The sequence below is a fragment of the Panulirus ornatus genome, chromosome 13 (assembly GCF_036320965.1).
Source record: "Panulirus ornatus isolate Po-2019 chromosome 13, ASM3632096v1, whole genome shotgun sequence".
Lineage (NCBI taxonomy): Eukaryota > Metazoa > Arthropoda > Malacostraca > Decapoda > Palinuridae > Panulirus > Panulirus ornatus.
In genome coordinates this window covers 54,229,935-54,247,434 of record NC_092236.1, presented here as the reverse complement: position 1 = coordinate 54,247,434, position 17,500 = coordinate 54,229,935, and the positions used below count along the sequence as shown (strand labels likewise).

The 17,500-nt window shown below is 52.0% G+C and overlaps 1 protein-coding gene across 1 annotated transcript in view; it reads left to right on the top strand.

Annotated features, from left to right (window-relative positions):
* Positions 1 to 17,500, top strand: part of Snoo (Sno oncogene) — a 320,342-nt gene that overhangs the window by 28,634 nt on the left and 274,208 nt on the right. The window lies entirely within an intron of this gene.

Genomic DNA, 17,500 nt, shown 5'->3' with positions numbered 1-17,500 from the left:
ACGGGCTGGGCTTGGGTCAACCAGCCAGCCAGCCACTCAACCGGTCAGCCAGCCAGTCAACCAGCCAGCCAGCCACTTAACCGGTCAGCCAGCCAGCCACTTAACCAGCCAGCCAGCCACGTCAGCCGTGTGGTGCGCTCAACACACGCTGTGCTCACTGGCCCTCAAATCCCCTCCCTCTCCCTCCATCCCTCTCTCCCAGCAGGATGCGTTGATCCCCACGAGATCGACCCTTATTTTTTTTTTTTTTTTTTTACCCTTTCAGTGCCACTGGACCTTAACCTTTGGAGTGCCAGACCTTAACCCTTACGGGAAGGGGGTGGTGGACCTGACCTTAACCCCCTGGCGTAGGAGGCCGTGAACATCACCCCCAACCCCACCACATACCCCTAACGGTACAAGGACCCCCATTTCAGACTTTTACATCCTTAAAGGCGAGACCCTCGAGTCCTGACGTCAGCGTCGTGACCCCTTTAGTGCGAGACGTGTAAGGTTCCGCGTCTGGCAGGTCTGGTCTGGTGCGCTCGACCTCCGCTGAACCCATACCTGTCTCGACCACTGCTGAACCCATACCTGTCTCGACCGCAGATGAACCCATACCTGTCTCGACCACTGCTGAACCCATACCTGTCTCGACCACTGCTGAACCCATACCTGTCTCGGCCACTGCTGAACCCATACCTGTCTCGACCGCAGATGAACCCATACCTGTCTCGACCACTGCTGAACCCATACCTGTCTCGACCACTGCTGAACCCATACCTGTCTCGACCACAGATGAACCCATACCTGTCTCGACCACTGCTGAACCCATACCTGTCTCGACCACTGCTGAACCCATACCTGTCTCGACCACTGCTGAACCCATACCTGTCTCGACCACTGCCGAACCCATACCTGTCGCGACCACTGCTGAACCCATACCTGTCTCGACCACTGCTGAACCCATACCTGTCTCGACCACTGCTGAACCCATACCTGTCTCGACCACTGATGAATCCATTACCTGTCCACTATGAACCTCTCCTGTGAACTTCATTCCTGTTCATTTTGAACTTTCTCACAACCAGGTACGCCTGCTCACTCTTAACCTTCTCCTGTGAACCAAGTACGGCTGTTCATAATGAACCTTTCGTGTGAGCCACACGCCTCTCCATTATGAACATCTGTGATCCATTACCTGTCCATTATATAACATTTGTGAGCCACATGCCTGTTAATTATGAACTTCTGTGAACCACATACCTGTCCATTATAAACACCTGAGCCACGCACCTGTCCATTATGAACACATGTGAGCCACAAACCTGTCCATTATGAACACGTGTGAGCAGCATACCTGTCCATTATGATGTGAGCCACATACCTGTCCATTATGAACATGGATGAACCACCACGTACTGGTTCCTCATGAACCTCAGCTGTGAACCACCACATACTTGTCTTGTTTTAAACCCCCCCCCCACTGTTTTAAACCCCCCCCACCCCACCCCACCCTCCCTTGGCTTTAAAGCATGACAAACGTGTCTTGGGAGGAGGAGGAGGAGGAGGACGACACCTCCCCCCCCTCCTCAAACACCACTGGGTGATGTGTAAACTTAATGCCACTGCCAAGATCTTGGGCGGGCCACACCACTTTCCTGGAGAGCTGTGTGTGTGTGTGTGTGTGTATGTGTGTTGGTGTGCACAGTGGCCCGGGAGAGAGAGAGAGAGAGAGAGAGAGAGAGAGAGAGAGAGAGAGAGAGAGAGAGAGAGAGAGAGAGGTGTCTTTAAAGAATGCTGAAGAGAATTTGTGTGGCGACACCTGCCCGCTGCGATAGACTCAGTGTCTCCCACTGAGAGCACCTACCACTGCGGACGGTACAGTGGGTTTTACAGTGGGTGGTTTGCGGATGTGGGTTGGGTTACCCGTTGTAAGTGTCTGCTTGGAGGGATCGCCGTTTCCCGCGTTAGCTCCAAGGCGGCATGCGATCCCATTTTGTCTCTCAGTGTTGCCACGCCTCTCTCCTACCCATTCATCACATACTTGATGAAACCACCTCACACCACATATTGTCCTCAGATATTTAATTTCCAACACACGCACGCCCTCAGCACAGTCTCATCTATAGCCCATGTTTCGTATCCATATAATAATTTTGGCACTAATGTACCCTCAAACATACCCATTTTCCCTTCCCAGACAACAGTTTTTTTTCCCCAAACATTCTCCAGTGCTCCCAGAACTTTTGGCCCCCCACCCACTCCATGACTCACTTCCGCTTCCATGGTTTCATTCGCTGCCAAGTCCACTCCCAGGTATCTAGAAACACTTCCCTTCCAATTTTTCTCCATTCAGACTCGCGCCCCCAACTAACCTGTCCCTCGACCCTGCTGAACTTAATAAACCTTGCTTTTATATACATTTATTCTCAACTTTCTCCTTTCACACACACACACACACACACACACACACACACACACACACACACACACACACACACACACTAACTTCTGCAGTTTCTCACTCGAATCTGCCACCAGTGCTGTATTATGTATATTCATTTCTAATTGCCCTTAGGATCAATTATTATGAAAGAGCCCTTCTTTTGTAAAGGCTCTGGCAGTCCAAGGCTGCACTGCTTCAGTAGGAGGGAAATGTAGACTCCCCTGGAGTGAAAAGGTCTTTGACGGGAGTGTACTCCAGGTGAAACAGCCTCGCCAAAGGTGACTTTCCACACGCGTTGTAAGCTCAAGCAGGCAGAGTCCGGTAACACCTGTATATATATATATATATATTATTTATATATACCGGTAGTGTTAAAGTGTAAGAAAGGAAAGTATAAGGCATTGCCTTTAGGACGACTTGACGTTTGACCTTTACCTCAAGGTTCAGGTCATGAAAGGTCAGGCCAGCATACCCAGAGGTCGTGCTTAAGGATCGTGTACCGCCGTGCTCCAGGGCCGTCGTACCCGCACGACGTACTCAAGGATCGTACCGTCGTGCTCAAAGAGGTGGGTGAGGGAGGGAGAGAGAGAGAGAGGGAGGGAGGGAGGTTGATGAGGAGGAGGTGGTCGATTGTGGCAGAGGTCGTACCGTCCTGACCAGATTGTGGAGGAGAGGCATCGTGAATTATCCTTATCCAGCTTAACCCCTCCTCTCTCCAAAGGCCCCGCGTCCCTCACCCTTCGTCCAAAACCCATGACCGCCTGTCTATCTTAGGACTGTTGTGTAGGCGGCTCTCTGTTCCACCTTCCTCATGACTAGCCACAGCCACCTCGCCCGCCCGCCGTGTTTACCACCCTCCTCCCCCTCCAGAAAGCCACCGGTGACCAGTCCCACAAGCAACGTCTGTGGGCGACGAAGCCAAGCCAGTCGCCAGTCTGAACCATTGCTACGTTACGAGTGCCGTTGCTTCGTTACGATAGCCCTTGTGTGGTTAAGACGCGGAGCAGCCGTGTCTCCCAAAAGCCAAGCCAGCCAAAGCCAGGGGAGCAGAGGAGAGGGCGGGAAAGGCTGTGTAGTGAAGCTGGGTTGAGGTAAGCCAGTATGGTGATGGGGGTAGGTGGAGGTGGAGGAGGGAGGAGAGGGGTAGCACCACCAAGCCATGGCGTGGGGTGGGGGGGACGTGTGGTGGCCGTGGTGGTGGAAGGGGGTAGAGACTTTGGACCTATGCCAGGCAGCCAGCGCTCACCGCCAATCTGGGTCGGGGAAAATGGTGATGAGGTGGTGCGTTGTGTGGTGGTGTGGTGGAGTGGTGGTGTGGTTTGCAGAAGGTGGTTAGGTGGTGGGGTGGTACTGGTGGTGTATGTGATGTTTGTGTGTGTGTGTGTGTTTGTGTGTTTTCATGGTGTAGTTTGATCCAGGTATTGTGATGGTTGGGTAATGGTAAGGTTGTATATGTTGATGGTGGTGGGTTGATGTGTATATATGTGTGTGCATGTTGGATGTGCCGTGGTGCTATGAAGGGTTGTGAAGTGTGGTACTGGTGATGGGATGTGTTTGGTGATGGTGGTGAAATGTGTCTATATATATATATGTGTGTTGGCGATGTTGTAGAGATGGTAGGGAGTGTGTTTGTGTTTTGATTATGATAATGTTAATACTAATGTGATGATGATAATAATAATAATAGTAATAATAATAATAATATTGATAATAATAATGATAATAATGATAATAATTATAATAATGATAATGATGTGCTCGACACGAATACGAAGTTGAAGGTTCACATGATTTTCTACTGATTATTGATGTTCATAGTGGTTAGGGATGGGGGTTGGGGAGGGCTTTTCCCGTAGCGGTCTGTACATGCTCAGATTAGAGGTCGTAGTGTCGAACTGCTGCTCGGGGATGAGGGATCTCAGGGGTAGAAGTTGACGGTGGCGTAGTAGCAAGAGTAAGGATTTGTGTGTTGGTGGTGGTAGGTGTGAATTGTGTTTGGGTGATTAGGCTTTTGTGGTGCGCTGTTGGCGGTGTAGGGTGTGTGTTGAGGATGTATTAAGTATAATATATATATATATATATATATATATATATATATATATATATATATACTTAATATCCTGGTATGGTAATGCGAGGGTCACCATTGTATTACACTGTATCCTGCAAGAGAGAGAGAGAGAGAGAGAGAGAGAGAGAGAGAGAGAGAGAGAGAGAGAGAGAGAGAGAGAAAGCTTAACCAGTATTACTTTCACGAATATGGCTGGTGGTGCTGGTGGGGTGTGTGTGTGTGTGTGTGTGTGTGTGTGTGTGTCTGTGTGTCTGTGTGTGCTGGATGGCGAGTCAGGTATGGCACACACCAACCCCCTCCACCCATCCCCCCCCTCCTTGGCTGTGTACCCTTCATTATCCTCCCTCCCCTTCCTTCCCCCCTCCCCCAGTAATATGTGATGACCAAACGACTCGTACCTGTAAGTCACAAGGAGGAGGAAGGGGTTGGGGATGGGGTTGGGTGTTGAGGGAGGTGAGGGGGGGGGGTGTGGTCGTAGACACCTCCAAGATATACATGGTCGTGGGGTAGGGGGAACTGACGACCAGATAGATGCTAGTGTGGGTACATGTTAATGATGTGCTGGCTGCTGCTGCCGCCCCTCACACCGCTGCTGCTGCTGCAGGAGGAGGAGGAGGAGGCTGGTGGTGGTGGGTACGGCTGCAGAGTGTGGTGACGGAGTGGTGGTGCGGGAGGGGAGGAGGAGGACCGTACCGCTCGGGAGGGGAGGGAAGTCTACTCGGTCAAGTTGGGTCAAATAAATGGGTGTTGAGGAACTAGGATGGCCAGGAGTGTGGAGCAGACTGTGTCAAGCTGGTGATGGGCATAGGGGACACACACACACACACACACACACACACAGACGCGCGCGCGCGCTGCTGATAACCACTGATAAGGATGGGGGGCAGGGTCGGAATCGTGGTTGGTAACGGAGATAATGAATGGCTGGCTCTGTGAACTGCCGTGTTGTTGGTGGTGGTGGTGGTGGAGGTGTGCACAGACGGCAGGCGCCTAGCACAGACGCGCAGACTCCTAGGACACCTCACCCTAGGTAGGAAAAGACCCGTCACGCGCACCACAGATGGACAGAAGGGCAACAGGCAGTAGACACGGCCAGCTTTAATAGACAGACAGTGGGCGGCCAACTAACACACAGCAGACGGGCAGGAGCGACAGTAGAGACGGTGAAACACCCCCTTCCCCCCTTCCCCCTAGATCAGACAGCACAGACGGACAGGGTTGGCGCCACCCGTCCGGACTCTTACATGATCAGAGCGCTTCACTGGAGGGGGTGAGAGTGGCAGCCAAGGGAACCCCGTAGAGCCTCTGGGGGTGGTGGGGTTGGGGGGTTACGATGGGTTCATGGTATAGTTTGGGGGGAGGGGAGGGGAAGGTTCAGCAGAGATTGGGTCGTCCATATTTCCCTCATGGGGTTCACGGTGGGTTTCATGGTAGTTTGGAGGGTGGTTTTGAGGAGGGTTAGGTTGGGCAACCATCTCTGCCTCACGGATGTTGTGTGAAGCCGTGGTGAGCTGCTCTGCTTGTGGGGTAGGGGAAGAGACGGTTGAGGGACTCTCCTGTGACTGTGGCTAGGCTGAAGCTGCGTAGGTTTATGTAAAGGATTCGGCCCTAAAACCTCGGGGGGGAGGGGAGACCTGACTGTGCTAGCTGGACATTCCCAGTGCCTCAGCCGGTGGGGGTTGTGAAGGCCATCGCTGACTGTGGGACGGACGACCGTGTTGTGCCCGACCCCACCACCACCATCACCAGCAATGTGGGAGGGTCGCCGACTCAGGGGAGGATAAACTTGCTGACGCTGAGTGGAAGGGGCCAAGCAACAACTTCAACGTGTGCCTCCTACCGTCACCAGAAGGTGAGGCACTCCGTCGCTCGTCGGAGGGACTTACGAGGTGTCGTTCATCGATGGAGGGAGTGCTGCTCTACGTATCTGCTTCAGCAGCACCAGTCCGGTCGCATGGTGCTCCGAACATGGGGTTATATTTAGTATTTTGTCTTTTTTTCCCCCATGACGTTACAAATGGAATTTGCATGACGGTTTTTTTTTTGAGGGGGGTTGGCATCCGCTGAGTGAGGCTCCGTTACTGATATGTTACGCTTGATTTTGGTTTTTTCTTTCCAGTGTCTAGATGAGCGGAGGTGCTCATGGTAACGCTTGTGCTGGTAGTGACGACCAAGTTAAGCTTAGGTGGTAAGCTGCCCCGTCTCCCGATGGCCAATACCTAGGCGGTGTGGCTGTGAGGAGGGCAAGACTTGTGGAAGGTGTGGTCGTATTTAGTGCAAGACTTGTGGAAGGTGTGTGTGTGGTCGTATCTAGCATACAACCTATGGGGGTTGTGGTCGCATTGAGTGCACGACGCATAGGGTGTGTTGTCGTATTTGTTTAGCCATGCGTGATGTTATGTGTGCCGCCCTCCTCATGGGTTGAACGGCCTTGAGATGAGGGAGGGGGAGGGAGGAGGGCAGGCCTACAGACCCATAACGTCACTCAACAAGACCGATGCATTAGTTATTTAACTCCTCCTCCTCCATCCTTTCCCTCTCCTCCTCTTCCATCCTGCCCCTCTCCTCATCCTCGTCCTCCATCCTGCCCCTCTCCTCATCCTCTTCCTCCATCCTGTCCCCCTCCTCCTTCTCCTCCAATCCTGTCCCTCTCCTCCCCGTCCTCCATCCTGCCCCTCTCCACCACCTCCTCCTCCTCCTCCTTCTCCATCCTGTCCCTCTCCTCCTCCTCCATCCTGCCCCTCTCTTCCTCCTCCTTCTCCTTATCCATCCTGTCCCTTCTCCTCCTCCATCCTGCCCTTCTCTTCCTCCTCCTCATTATCCATCCTGCCCCCTCTTCTCCTCCTCACAAATGTGAGGTAACGACGTGCAGGACCCATTCAGAGGGGTGTGGGGTGATGGCGAGGAGGAACCGCCAAGAGAGTAGGCCGGGGTTAGGCTGGCTGGGGGCTTGGTGTGGGGGGGGGGGGGAGGAAGAGGGGGTGGAGGAGGAGGAGGGTGGGGGGAGAAAGAAAAATCTGAGGCATGTGGGTGAGGAGGCTGGGGTCTCACAGGTATGTGGTCGCTCAGCCAACACCGCCGGATTACAGTAATTGTTGATCTTACACTTAGAAAAAGGTTTTGGGGAGGGAAGGTGAGGGAGAAGGGGAAGGAAGGGGAATGGGGTGTTTGGAAGGGAAGGGTGAGAGGAAGGGATTTTTTTTTTTTTTTTTTTTTTTTACCCCTTACCTGGGGCACACCGGCCCTGGCAGTCTTCATGGTAGCGTACGGCAGATATATATATTTCTCTCTCTCTCTCTCTCTCTCTCTCTCTCTCTCTCTCTCTCTCTCTCTCTCTCTCTCTCTCTCAGGAACTTGTCGTAGGTAGTTAGGTACTTTCACTCAGCATCTCGTCGTAGGTATTCGTGGGTAGGTAATTCTCTCTCTCTCTCTCTCTCTCTCTCTCTCTCTCTCTCTCTCTCTCTCTCTCTCTCTCTCTCTCTCTCTCTCTCTCTCGTGGCTTTCCCTCCCTCCACCGAGAGCTCGTCCACGCGCTGCACCAGTTTAACACCAAGCGGCCCCACCCCTTTTACTGACCTCGTGCCATTGCTTGGTGACGACCCTTGGGGCGCGTAGCGGTGTTTGGTGACCCCCTCCCCCCTGCATCGCCTCTGACGCTTGGTGACCCGCCTCTAAACGTCATGTGGTTCTTGGTGACCTTCGATGACCTACCTCGGAGCCTCGTTTGGTCTTGGTGACCCTTGATGACCCACCTTCCGACCGTCATGTGGTTCTTGGTGACCTTCGATGACCCACCTCAGCGTCGTTTGGTCTTGGTGACCCTCGCATCCCTCTGAGCCTCCTGTGGCGGCTAGCAACCGCCCCTGAGCGTCCGTGTGTGTGTGTGTGTGTGTGTGTGTGTGTGTGTGGGGTGTATCTTGGTGACCGCCTGGTGAGTGGTGGCCCCGGGCCTCTTATTATTATGCCCGGTTGTAGCGGAATCACCAGGGAAGGACGGGTGGAGAGGGTTTGGTGGCCCACGTCGTGATGATTAGCGCGATCAGCGGTCGGTCGCGGGTCCCACACTCATCACGACCCGATCCTCTTAAACAGACGTACTGGAGTGTTGATGTTTTGTGGTGGTTGCTAGATTCGCCACCAGGTGGTGGTGTTGCTTTGTCTTGCCTAGTGAACTGGGTCCTTTTTTTTTTCGCCTCTCGTCTGTGAGCCTTTGGATACGAATTGTGAAGAATCGTCATTTTTCTTTTATCCTATTTCTACGAATTGTGTGGATTCGTGTCTTGGTTTCTGTGGTATCGAATCTTGTGTTGTTTTCTACGAATTGTGTGGATTCGTGTCTTGGTTTCTGTGGTATCGAATCGTGTTTTGTTTTCTACGAATTGTATGGATTCGTATGTAGTTTTCTACGAATTAGATGGATTCGTGTGTTGTTTTCTACGATTTATATGGATTCGTGTCTTGGTTTCTGTGGTATAGAATCGTGTATTGTTTTCTACGAATTGTGTGGATTCGTGTCTTGTTTTCTGTGGTATCGAATCGTGCGTTGTTTGAATTGTATGGATTCGTGTGTTGTTTTCTACGAATTGTATGGATTCGTGTCTTGGTTTCTGTGGTATCGAATCGTGTGTTGTTTTCTACGAATTCTATGGATTCATGTTTGAACTTGATTGTCGAAGTCTTGATTTGCCCAAGTGTACACAGACGAAGCATTTTCTCTTGACAGTGTCACGTGTGGGTGAAGGGAACGTGGCTGAGTGAGGAGGGGTAAAGTGGAGGCAAGGCTAGTGCGAGTGCTGTGGTGGGGTACACACAGTGGGTGAACGCAGGTGGGTGATAGGCTGGGCCCCGCCCGAATGCATGCAGCCCTACGTCAGGGATGGGGGGATGATAAACCAGTATGTGAAGACATGAGCTCGTGAGTCCATTTCCACACCTGACTGTGTGGGTGGGAGATGAGTCCATTTCCACACCTGACTCTGAGGGTGGGAGATGAGTCCATTTCCACACCTGACTGTGGGTGGAAGATGAGTCCATTTCCACACCTGTGTGGGTGGGAGGTGAGTCCATTTCCACACCTGACTGTGGGCGGGAGATGAGTCTATTTCTCCACTTGAGTCCATTTCCACACCTGACTGTGTGGGTGGGAGATGAGTCCATTTCCACACCTGACTGTGTGGGTGGGAGATGAGTCCATTTCCACACCTGACTCTGAGTGTGGGAGATGAGTCCATTTCCACACCTGACTCTGAGTGGGAAATGAGTCTATTTCTCCACTTGAGTACATTTCCACACCTGACTGTGTGGGTGGGAGATGAGTCCATTTCCATACCTGACTGTGAGTGGGAGATGAGTCTATTTTTCCACTTGAGTCCATTTCCATACCTGACTGTGGGTGGGAGATGAGTCCATTTCTGCACCTGAGTCCATTTCCACACCTGACTGTGGGTGGGACAGGACAGCAACGTATGTGTCCAAATCCGACGAGGAATTTTGGAGTTTATGAAGTGTTTCTTTGGGTGGAGCCCACGTCCGTGTGTGTGTGTGTGTGTGTGTGTGTGTGTGTGTGTGTGTGTGGTGATATGGGCTCAGAACGAGGGATACCTTATCTTGTCAGCTATATATATATAAAGTGGTGTTAAAGATAACGTATTTTTTTCTCTTTTTTTTGTCCTACTCCTTCCCGACCAACCGGACGGTCAACCATCGCGAAACACAAGTAAACAAACGAGATTCCGGCCTTCCACCTGTGGTTTGTGTGTGTGTGTGTGTGTGTGTGTGTGTGTGTGTTTCCTTCTTCCTCGTTGTTTGTTATTCTTGAGGCCGCTCTGTTCGGTGCTCTTGTCCTCCAGATCGCGCGTTTTTATTTTATGGGGACGAAGACGCCCTCATAAAAACTGGGGAGGTCATGAGTTCCAGAGGAGGAGGAGGAGGAGGAGGTGGGTCAGTGGGGGAGGGAATTGTGTGTGTGTGTGTGTAAGTGTGGTGGTGGTGGACCTGTAATGATGTGTGTGTTTGTGTGTGTGTGTGTTTGTGCGTGTGTGTGTGTGTGTGTGTGTGTGTGTGTGTGTGTGTGTGTGTTGGGGGGTGGGATATTATGAGGGCCAGTACCGCCCCCGTAATTCTGTGTGCCATTATCTTTGATGAGCCTTCCAGCCAGGGCGGGCGGGCGGGCTGTGTTGTTGTGGTCGTGTTCCTCAGGTGACAGCTGAAGGGCCGTACGTCAAGAGCCGCCGCTACAGAAGGCTGACGGGTAACGAGGACTTAATAAACTTTACACTCGTACCCTTATGGCATTTTTCTTTTTTTTTTTTTTTTTTTTTTTTTTTGCAATTACAGCGTCAAGAAGGTGCCGAACAACGCCACCACCAGCTTGGCAAAATAGCCACGATCATCGACACACACACACACACACACACACACTTTGTAAGCCGCATCTACCGTTGGTCTGCGCATAGATATTCAAGGGCCTTCCCCCTCCCAAGCAGACCTTAGCCGGTGGCATTCGTACTCTGAGAGTGCTAGGCTCCTCTCTCTCTCTCTCTCTCTCTCTCTCTCTCTCTCTCTCTCTCTCTCTCTCTCTCTCTCTCTCTCGTTTTGTTTTTTTTCTCCTACTCACGTATCTGGTTCATTTAAGGGATGGGGGGAAAGGGAGGGGGTCGAGTAAAACTTTAATCTTAGGAGATAAAGGCCCTCGATCCACCTCAGCCACAATCACCACAAGCTTATAGCACCAGTTGGCGTCATGACTTTGGCTCTATGTGGACAGCGGTCGAGTGTAGGTAGAACCGCCTCCTGGCTCCTCTGTGTCCATTGTCGAGTGTCGCACCCGAGTCGCCGAGTACACAGAACTCACACCCTAGCCGGTCGTCCAGTATTAGAACTCCCTCTGACCAGAACTACGTCTGGCTATTCCCTTGAGTGTGTGTATATATATATATATAGAGAACTCGCTCATGCCTCACAGAGAGTACTGTACACTGGGGTCATGTCGTTTTGAACTGTCTTAGAAGTTGAAGAAGCTTGTATACACATGTGTGATGTCTAGGCCGTTCATCGAGTGCAGAACTTCCCTCACCTCGGCCAAGTCTTGCATTATGTAGAACGCCCCCTCTGTCTCTCACGCCCACCCTCAGAGAGAGGGATCAAGTCGCCTTAGCCCGTCGAGCGTAAAAAAGAAAAAAAAAAAAGAAGAACTTGTCTTTTTTGGTCGGTCATGAAACTTAAGAGATGTTTTTCCTGTCCCTTCCTACCTGTATAACACTATCTTGTCGTAGAGTGGATCTCTCTCTCTCTCTCTCTCTCTCTCTCTCTCTCTCTCTCTCTCTCTCTCTCTCTCTCTCTCTCTCTCTCTCTCTCTCCCCAAAGGCCAGAAGGTAATAGCTGGATTTATTATTGTTGTTAAGCGCTGGCTGCTTGCTAATTGTTGCAATATCTTGCTGTGGTCAGTCGACGAGCACAATTATAAACTATGTCTGGCCTTTCAGTCGTTTCTCTCCTTCGGCCAGTTGTTGAGTTGACTATATAGTGCCCAGGGAGTTGGAAAGAGGTGAAGTCGTGCCTGTTTTTTAACAAAGGAGATAGGGAAATTGCGCCAAGCCGCGGACTAGTATCATCGACGATTGTGGATTGGTTTTAAAGATAAGACGAGGGGAAAAAGATGATCGGAAAGGAAGTGGGAGAGTCCTTGGCCAGTGGTGGTGTGGGTTAGCATGAGACAGACTGGCAGTAGAACGCCTTATTCAGGTTGGTTCTGGTGACGGAGGAGACCGAACCCCCCACCCCCAGCTCCGACACATAGTATGCTGTGGCACGTCTTAATCTGGACTTGAGATGAGGGTAAAAATATCAAGATTTGTTACTTTTTTCACCATAATTATATGCAGACTCTAAAGAATGATAGTCGGTAGAATTAATTATTCAAGTTATCAATTTCTGAATAAATATGGAATGGTTACGAATGATGAGTGTTTGAATAGTTGGTGATACAGCACGTTATGAAATGTTGTAGATGGTGTATTCGTATCGTTCTGGACTGTATTGTCTCTTTTTTTCATATTTCCGTGCCAGTAGGGGTTGTGGAGGCTGGGTTGTGGCGGCGGCGGTGGCGGCAGCGGCATGTCTTTGCCCTGCCACCGTAGACGATACAGCTGTGGCCCCGGCAGATATATTGATAACTGAGAGGTGACGGTGTCGTGTAGCCAGAGGGAGGCGATGCGGGCGGCGGTGGTGGTGGTGGTGGTGGTAGCTGTGGTGTGGTAGGCAAGAGATGCCTCTCGGATGCGAGGAACTCTGACTCTCCCTCTACCACCACCACCAGTCCACCACCACCACCACCAGTCCACCACCACCACCACCACCAGTCCACCACCCCCGTGTGAACAGAACTCACAACAACACCTCCCCTCTCTTCCCCCCACTTGGGTTCTGTGATGCCCGCATTGCAAGAGAGAAAAGAAAGTGAACAGTGAGAGAGCACGAGTGAGTGTGTGTGTGTGTGTGTGTGTGTGTGTGTTATGGAGACTGCGGTAGAGGACTGACTGAGTTAAAACGGACGGTTGAAGAACATGAACGTCTGACATTTAAACGCGTGGATCCTGTTCATGAAAAAAAAAAAAAACGCATGACATTATTGTGAATGTTTTATCAGCACGCGGCCACCAGAGGGCGGGAAAAAGAGAGAGCGAGCTGGCTGGCAGGAGGAGAAGGAGGAGGAGCCGTGTGGAAACTAGCAGTCCGTCTTGGTAGATGATCGGAACGGGTGCGATACCCCAAGGACGAAGGATATGATCCTCCGGGGTGGGTTGGGGTGATGGTGTGGTCTTTGACCAGTCTTTAAAAGGGTCAGGTCAAAGGCCCCGAAGTCGTCGTCCCCAAGGGTCGTGCATCCGACGTGCTCAAGGGTCGTGCCACCGTCGTGCTCAAGGGTCGTGCATTTGTGTTCAAGAAGTCACACACACACACACACACACACACACACACACACACACACACACACACACACACACACACACACGACAGTGTGATTAGTTGGGGTAGTTTACGTACTGTCTAGTCTCCAGCCAGAGCTAAGAGGATAGAGGTTCCAGACCCCAGCTGTTGGAAGGTCTCGGAAACCATCGTAAGGTGAGGTAAAGTAAGGTCCCAGACCCCAGCTGTTCGGGTAGAAGACCTCCGAAAACCATCGTAAGGTAAGGTAAAGTAAGTTCCCAGACCCCAGCTGTTCGGGTAGAAAACCTCCGAAAACCATCGTAAGGTAAAGGTCCCAGACCCCAGCTGTTCGGGGTAGAAGACCTCCGAAAACCATCGTAAGGTAAGGTAAAGTAAGGTCCCAGACCCCAGCTGTTCGGGGTAGAAGACCTCCGAAAACTATCGTAAGGTAAAGTAAGGTCCCAGACCCCAGCTGTTCGGGGTAGAAGACCTCCGAAAACCATCGTAAGGTAAAGTAAGGTCCCAGAATGATGAGTTGTGAGGTTTGACTGGCAAGGGCGGGTGTCAGCTGGGGTTGATAGTAGGAGTGACCGTCACATTGACCCAGAGAGAGAGAGAGAGAGAGAGAGAGAGAGAGAGAGAGAGAGAGAGAGAGAGAGAGAGAGAGAGAGAGAGAGAGAGACCGGTAGAGATAGAGAGAGAGAATCATTGAGCGAGATTTTGAAGGCCCCGAGATAACCTCATTAGCTTAAAGATTGGTTATCGTGCGCCCCCACTCCCCGCCCTCGGGACCTCTTCAATTAACATTAACCACCCGTGACGTCACCCCCCGACTGTTGGAACCTGTCCGGACGATAATAGTTATCGTCCGTAATTGCCCAACGACCTGGTGGTCGGGTGGAGCAAGGCTCTTCCCCCTTCGGTTGGTTGGACGGCAGGAGGGTTGCGGTAGATAGGTAGGTAGATAGGAAGGTAGATGAGTAGACAATCGTGGTTGACTTAGACCATCCTTGAAGTAGTATGGTACTGTGTTGTGTGAAGCTTCGGGGAAGAGGGGTGTATATTGTACCCTCTGGTTGAGGTGGTAGAGTCAGTGGTCTGTAATTGAGGTGTTAGGGTAGTGTTACTACCCCTTGGGTTGAATTGGTTGGGTAATGAGCCGTGTAGTTTGGGATGGTAGGTTGAAAACGGTGTGGTCGAGCTGGTATGGGGTTAGTTAGACCGTAGTTAAGATGACAGTGTAGTTATTCACTCTAGGGTAACTGGGATGATGTTAAGGAGTCGTGGATTTGAGCTAGTAGTTAACTCCGTAGTTGAGATGAGAGTAGTTCCTTTAGGGTAGTTAGGTAGAGTAATGTAGTCGAAGTGGTAGGAGGGCAGTGTAGTTAAGGTGGCTTAGTTATAGTAGGCGGTCAGGTTTAGCAGGGGCAGGTGAAGACCTGGGTGGGTAATGGGTTGGTGGGGAAGGGACGCGAGGACAGGTGGAGACCTAGAGGCGGGTGTTAGGGGGTGGGGAGGGGACGCAGGGACAGGTGGAGACCTGGGGTTGGGTGTTGGGGGAGGTGGGAAGGGGACGCGGGGACAGGTGGAGACCTGGGTAGGTGTGTGGGATGGTGGGGACACGGAGACAGGTGGAAACCTTGAGTGGGTGTGTGGGATGGTGGGGGACACGGGGACAGGTGGAAACCCTGGGTGTGTGTGTGGGGTGCGTGGGGAGGGTACACGAAGGAACCCCACGACGAAGGCGTAAGTGTCACCAAATATATGATCGCCCCAGGAGAGACTCCATACTGGGGCATGAGCAGCAGCTGCAGCAGCAGCAGCATAGGACTTGCCTCACTCCTCGTAAACCATGGGGGTGGACCCCAGCTCCTCATAAACCATGGGGGCGGGCTCCAGCTCCTCATAAAATCCGAGGCGCTCCTCAAAAACCATGGGGGCGGGCCCCAGCTCCTCATAAAACTCGAGGCGCTCCTCATAAAACTCGAGGCGCTCCTCATGAACCATGGGGGCGGGCCCCAGCTCCTCATAAAACTCGAGGCGCTCCTCATAAACCATGGGGGCGGGCCCCAACTCCTCATAAAACTCGAGGCCCTCCTCATAAACCATGGGGGCGGGCCCCAGCTCCTCATAAAACTCGAGGCGCTCCTCATAAACCATGGGGGCGGGCCCCAGCTCCTCATAAAACTCGAGGCGCTCCTCATAAGAGCAATTACGAGGAGATGGTGTAAAGCCAAGGCATTGGGAGTCGGGGAGTGGGTGAGATGGTGGGGAGGTGGGAGGGGACGTGGGTCTGGCTGATGCAGGGAGCAGATGTTGATGTTACACCACTACCACCTCCCCGGGTGATGAAGCCTCTTGTGTCACTGCTGGAGGGGGGCTCCCCCCTCAGGTTCCTCCATCCCTCCCTCACCCTCCCCACCACAACCATCGCCACCACACACCACCACCACCACCACCACCACCACACTCCATCCAATGCCCGTGGAGGCCCCGTGCTGGTGGTGGTGTGATATCTGAGTGGGGAGGTGTACGACGGTCGGATGCCGTCGTGTTGGTGATGACGTGCGTGGGGAGGCGTTGCGACGTGTCGGTCCGACATATGTCACCTTTTGGGACCAAGTGGTAAAATGTTGCTTAAACCCACCCCCTCCTCCCTCTCCACCCCGTGGTGTGAGGACAGTCGCGTTGTTATATTTCTTTTCCCTCCTCCTCCTCGTCCTCCTCTTCCTCCTCTTCCTCCTCCTCCTTACGTGCTTCTCCCGGTCGTACTTAGCCCTCTAGGTACTAAAGATGTAAGAGATTTCATTGTATAGTCGTACACATACAGGGGAATCGTGCACATACATGGGAGTCGTACACATGCCGGAGGGTCGCACACATGCAGGGGATTCGTACATACACAGGGGAGTCGTACACACAGGGGGGTGGGGTCGCACACATACAGGAGAGGATCGTTCGCACACATGCATTCGAAGCTTCAAGCATACGTATACTCGAATGGTATTTTGATGGGAGTTGCAGACCACATTTGAGTGAGTTTGCTTCTTAATTACTGGATAAACGAGGCGCCTTATTGTATAGTACTGATGACGAACGACGCTGTGTCTGAGGTGTAAACCCACACAGGTTAGGTGCTGGGCATTACAGAGGAGGGGCGTGTGAGAGATGCCGAAGTCGACGTGGGAAGCTGTGAGGTATTTCTGTTAAATCGGGTAGGTGGGCGGTAGGAGAGAGAGACACCTGATGATCCGTCAGTGGTTCTCTGTGTTAGAGGGTTTTATGTTCTTTAAGTGTGCGTGCGCCTGGAGGTTATGGTCAGTGGCGTGTCCTGGTAGTGTGGCAGCTATACGACCCCCCCTGGCCCCCAGGGGGCGCGAGCATCACCAGGCAACATCCATCTGTTGCACTAGTCCTGGACCCTCCAGGGGCGCCAGGGGTCACAACCCCGTCATGAGCACAGCCATTCACATCTCTAGCATCGGAGTGGCTTAACACAACCCCAGGGATGGTTTTCCAGCAATCACAACCCCACCTGGGAGCCCCAGAAGTTACAAAAGACAACCGAACTGCCAGAGGAGGGGGGACGACTCAGCCCCACCCGCAGTATTGTGGCATCAACCTCAAGGGCAGTGGCAGACACCAAACCCCCTCTGTCCCCCAACATGGTCTTAAAAGAAACCCTCAAACCCCAGGACAGATCGTTTGTGCTTCGCACCTTAATGGGACACACCAAGAAATTTATGATATATATATATATTTTTTTTTTTCATTTTACTCCAGTCTTCTGGCGTGTTTTCTCAAATTGTTTCGCCGTGCGGGACCGAAATAGATTAAATTGTTCTTGCTAGTGATGGCGGTTCCTCGTAGATGCTCGATGTGGATGGTTGGTTGTGTGGAGTTGGTTGGATGGTTGGTTGTGTGGAGGTGGATGGTTGGTTGTGTGGAATTGGGTGGTTGGTTGTGTGGAATTGGTTGGTTGGTTGTGTGGAGTTGGGCGGATGGTTGGTTGTGTGGAGGTGGATGGTTGGTTGTGTGGAATTGGTTGGTTGGTTATGTGGTGGTGGATGGTT